General features: G+C 45.2%; 1 pseudogene; it reads right to left on the bottom strand.

Moving 5' to 3' along the window:
• Positions 1-3,320: 3,320 nt before the first annotated feature.
• Positions 3,321-3,737, bottom strand: LOC112609683 (annotated as a pseudogene).
• Between the last annotated feature and the right edge of the window lie 1,884 nt (positions 3,738-5,621).

A 5,621-nucleotide genomic window follows, 5' to 3' on the forward strand; every position in this document is an offset into this window, starting at 1 on the left:
AAAAAAATTTTTTTTGCAGGCATGAGCCACCATGCCTGGCCTAAACATTTCTCTTTAGAGACAGGGTCTCTGTCATCCAGGCTGGAGTGGAGTGGCACAATCATAGCTCACTGCAGCCTCAAACTCCTGGGCTCAAGCAATCTGCCTCAGACTCCCGAGTAGCTAGGACTATAGGTGTGAGCCACTGTGCCCAGCCATATATATTAGAAGGCATTTTATTATTCCCTCATGGTACATTTCTTGGGATTTAACTATTTTGATTTCTGAGATGTAAGCTTTGTGGAAACAGGGATTGCACTGCATCTCTTGTATTTACTGCTGTGCCTCTAGCACCTTGCACAGTGGCTGGTGCGTAGTAGGTGCTTAATGACATTGAATTAATGCATAAATACGGACGGGACCTCAGCCCTTATGGAACTGACGTTGCCCTACTTGCCCTTCAAGATATGGCTATTTTAGAGGTGTGAAAACTGAGACCCTAAAGGTGGGGTGATTTGGCTGGGCACAGTGGCTCACGCCTGTAATCCCAGCACTTTGGGAGGCTGAAGCGGGTGGACCACTTGAGGTCCGGAGTTTGGGACCAGCCTGGCCAACAGGGTGAAACCCTGTCTCTACCAAAAACAAAAACAAAAACAAAAAACACAAAAATACAAAAATTAGCCAGGCGTGGTGGCAGGCACCTGTAATCCTAGCTACTTGTGAGGCTGAGGCAGAGAATCACTTGAACCTGGGAGGTGGAGGTTGCAGTGAGCCAAGATTGCACCACTGCACTCCAGCCTGGGCGACAGAGTGAGACTTTGTCTCAAAAAAAAAAGAAAAAAAAAAAACACCAAAAAAAAAAAAAAAAACAAGGAGGGATGATTTGAGCAATGCTTCAAGGGGGAAGGTATAATTTCTACTTTTCAGAAACGTGATAAATTTCTCTTCCTCAGGGCTGTCTACAGAAGTGGCATCCATCTTCTTAGCAGCATGACCACCCTCTCACACCCCTTGGGAAGCCCAAGAAAGTCAAAAAGAGGACCAAGAAGTTCATGTGGCATCATGAACAGTCTGATGGATGAATCAGACTGTTAAGTGAAAATTAAGTGTAACTGACAGAAACCTAGCAGTATTGGCAGTAGGGTACAGAGAAGATTCAAGGGCCAAATCTTGATGCCCAGCATTGGGTATAGGCAGAACAAGAAAACAAGGCACATGCTGCCCTGTGGGTTCTGGAAGTTCCTGGTCCACAATGTCAAGGAACTGGAAGTGCTGCTGATGTGCAGTAAATCTTGCTGTGCTGAGACTGCTCACAATGTTTCCTCCAAGAACCATAAAACCTGAGTGGAGAGAGCAGCCCAACTGGCCCCCAGAGTCTCCAACCCCAATTCCAGGCTGCGCAGCAAAGAAAATGAATAGACGGCTCACGTGCATGCTTTATTTGTGTTTAAATAAAACCACGAAAACTGCAAAAAAAAAAAAAAAAAGTAACACCAAAAATGTGATGAAGCATCAAAATCACATGGAACCTGCTACCACCACTGTGAGCACAAGTCATAGCCTTTTATTCTAGGAATAATAACTAGGGCGAAGCTTTCTTCACAAGAGAAATCAAACACAGAGAAACCTGGGCTCCCTGTGTAGGGCAGCAGGATGGATGGATTGTAGTGCCATTGACTGCGATGACATTGATACTGTAGTTGTGCCTTCCTGGGGAAGACATCCAGTCCCCTATCCAAGTAATTGGCACCCACACCAACATTTTGTTCATGTCATATTTAGGAATCCAGAGGCCTCATTTCAAAAAAAATTTTTTTGAAACAGGGTGTTGCCCAGGCTGGAGAGCAGTGGCACAATCTTGGCTCACTGCAGCCTTGACCTCCTGGGCTCAAGCGATCCTCCCACCTCAGCCTCCTGAGTAGCTGGGGCTACAGACATGTGCAACCATGTCCAGCTAATTTTTTAAATTTTTTTGTAGAAACGGGGTCTCCCTATGTTACCCAGGCTGGCCTCAAATTCCTGGGCTTAAGTGATTTTCCTGCCTCAGCCTCCCAAAGTGCAGAGATTACAAGCATGAGCCACTGTGCCTTGCTTCCAGAGGCCTCATTTTACAAATGCAGGAACAGAGACTCAGAGAGAAGGACTTGCTCAGGTCTACACAGTAAATTAAGCCCAAGTCTTCTGACTTCTAGGAAAGATTTTGTTTCTTTTCTTTTTTTTTGTTTTTGTTTTTGTTTTTATTTTTTGAGGTGGAGTCTTGCTCTGTCACCCAGGCTGGAGTGCAGTGGCACAGTCTTGATCTCGGTTCACCACAACCTCTGCCTCCCGGGTTCAAGTGATTCTCCTGCCTCGGCCTCCTGAGTAGCTGGGATTACAGGCGTGTGCCACCACGCCCAGCTAATTTTTGTACTTTTAGTAGAGATAGGGTTTCACCATGTTGGTCAGGTTAGTCTCGAACTCCTGACCTCGTGATCTGCCCGCCTCGGCCTCCCAAAGTGCTGGTATTACAGGTGTGAGCCACTGCACCCGGTGGAAATATTTCTTTAAGCCCTAATTGATATAAAAGCTTTTTGTTTGTTTGTTTGTTTGAGACAGTGTCTCACTCTGTCACCCAGGCTGGAGTGCAGTGGTGCGATCTCAGCTCACTGCAACCTCCACCTCCCGAGTTCAAGTGATTCTCCTGCCTCAGCCTCCCAAGTAGCTGGGATTTCAGGTGTGCACCCTTGCACCCAGCTTTTTTTTTTTTTTTTCAATTAGAAAAAGTATTTATTTCTGCTCCTTTCATACATTTTATTGTTCAGGAAACAGTCTTACATACATATCTGAAATAATCTACCATCATGCACTCTAGTTAAAGCGAAACACCATACATAAAGCTGATCAGCTGTCCGGAGTTCTCAGCTTATGTAATCTTACTTCTTGATTTTATGTTAATTTCTGAAAATCAGAAATGTCATCTCTAAAAAATGTGAAGGGGGTTGTAAAAAATAATCACTTTACTTGATATTATAGTTGAGATATGGAGTATATTTTCTTTAAGAAATGAAAAACTAATTAGAAAATGCCACTCACCATCGTTGGTACAGCAGTAGGTCAGCAGGAAAAAAAATACTGTGATAAACTTGTCTCTTCAATACCAAGAAGAAATTCTGGTCCAAGCTTCAATACGCTTCCTGTTTTTTCACTAGATATTTCTTTTACTGCTGCTTTTCATTCTTTTCCACATTTCATATTAGAGGATTAGTACAGCCTTTAAAACTTCATTGTCAGGAGAAATCCAGTATCCACTGATTTCTTCTCAAAGGCACTCTAACCCATCAGATAGCTTGCAAGTTTCATTCTCATAAATACTCTAGCCATGAAAAACTCAATAGGACACAGATGAAACCAATGAATAGAAGAAGAAATCTATTGAGTTGTAGGATATTTGGGGCATTCGATTGGTCCAGGATTATGAAACCTAAACCTCCCATTGTAAACAGGAAGCTGGATGCAAGTCCTTCCATAATATATTGTCCATTTACTCTGTAGGCAAAGAAAGCTACTGGCCTCTGATGCCCATGTTCATCAGTCATAGAGCCAACGCTTGGAGGTTCAACAATAACATCATAAATGATTCCTCCGGTGATGAGGAAGTAAGACACCACCACCAGAGCATACACAGTCATGGCCGACGGCACGTGCAGCCAGGGTGGCTTCTTCAGCTTCAGGTTAGGACATTCGAGTACTAAGAACAGGACATGATACAAAATCTCCATGGCAAAAGCTCTTTATTTATTTATTAATTTTATTATTATTATTGTTATTGAGACGGAGTTTTGCTCTGTCATCCAGGCTAGAGTGCTGTGGTGCAATCTCAGCTCTCTGCAACCTCCGTCTCCCAGGTTCAAGAGCTTCTTCTGCCTCAGCCCCCCAGGTAGCTGGGACTACAGGCATGCGCCACCATGCCCAGCAAATTTTTTCTATTTTTAATAGAGACAGGGTTTCACCACGTTGACCAGGCTGATCTTGAACTCCTGATCTCAGGTGATCCACCTGCCTTGGCCTCCCAAAGTGCTGGGATTACAGGCGCGAGCCACCATGCCCGACCCATATAAAATCTCTTGATATAACAATGGAGAGAAAGGAGTGAGGAGGAGGAGAAGAATGAGGAAGCATTGAATCAGGTGTTCACTGGCAGGCAGGAACACTGACAGGTGTGTAGGGCAATCAGAGACCTTGCCGGCAGGGCAGGGGAGTCTGTTAAAGAAAGGGGAGGTGGAGGCTGGGGCCTGACTGGGTTATTTTCAGAGCTGCTATTTTTGTCTGCATCTGCTAAATTATTAAACTGAGATCACTTCCTAGAGGGTGCCAGGCCAGGTTGCCAGGGAGAGGCTGAAAGGGAAAGGTTGGATCTCTTAGCAGAGGCCTCAGATATTCTAGGCTGGGATGGAAATAGGCTCCTCAGGCCTTGACCCCTTCCCCACCCCACTCTCAGCTGATGGAGGGGATTGGGGATCCTGCTTGGGGCCATAGCCATAGTCACTGTCCCCTCCACAAGGCTGTCTCTTCTGGCTGTTGTCCTGGAGTCAATAGATACATACTGAACCAGACTCTAGAACCTGGTCCCATCGCAGCTGCCTCTTCTCTTTCAGGGTCTTGAACTCAAGCCACAGGTTTTGAGTCAGATAGATGCAACCAGATATGACCATAGATATGTGAGATCTTGGGCATATCCTTGCATGTATCAATGTCCTTGTCTATGCCATAGATATTAGCCGTTCCACTTCTCAGATGAAAACCCTGAAATTCAGAGAACAAAGGTGCCTTTCTCAGGGTTGCATAGCTAGAAAAGGACTGAACTATGATTCAGACATAAGTGTTTCTGATTTCAGGCTCTTTTCCTCTATTCTTTTCTTTTTTTTTAATTTTTTTTAATTTTTTTGAGATGGAGTTTCGCTCTTGCTGCCCAGGCTGGAGTGCAATGATATGATCTTGGCTCACTGCAGCCTCCGCCTCCTGAGTTCAAGCAATTCTCCTGCCTCAGCCTCCCAAGTAGTTGAGATTACAGGTGTGCGCCACCACACCTGGCTAATTTTGTATTTTTAGTAGAGGATGGGGTTTCACCATGTTGGTCAGGCTGGTCTTGACCTCCTGACCTCAAGTGATCCTGTAATCCCAGCACTTTGGGAGGTCGAGGCGGGTGGATCACCTGAGGTCAGGAGTTCGAGACCAGCCTGACCAACGTGGTGAAACCCTGTCTCTACTAAGAATACAAAAATTAGCCAGGCGTGGTGGCGGGCACCTGTAATCCCAGCTACTTGGGAGGCTGAGGCAGGAGAATCGGTTGTGAAGGGGTGGCCTGCCCCTCCACACCTGTGGGCGTTTCTCGTTAGGTGGAACGAGAGACTTGAGAAAAGAAATGAGACACAGAGACAAAGTATAGAGAAAGAAAAAGTGGGCCTGGGGGACCGGCGCTCAGCATACAGAGGACCCACGCTGGCACCGGTCTCTGAGTTCCCTCAGTTTTTATTGATAATTATCTTTACCATCTTAGAAAAAGGGAAGTGACAGGATAATAGGATCATCGTAGGGAGAAGGTCAGCAGTAAGACATATGAATAAAGATCTCTGTGACATGAATAAGTTTAAGGAAAAGTGCTG

The sequence above is a fragment of the Theropithecus gelada genome, chromosome 1 (assembly GCF_003255815.1).
Source record: "Theropithecus gelada isolate Dixy chromosome 1, Tgel_1.0, whole genome shotgun sequence".
NCBI classification, from domain to species: Eukaryota; Metazoa; Chordata; class Mammalia; order Primates; family Cercopithecidae; genus Theropithecus; species Theropithecus gelada.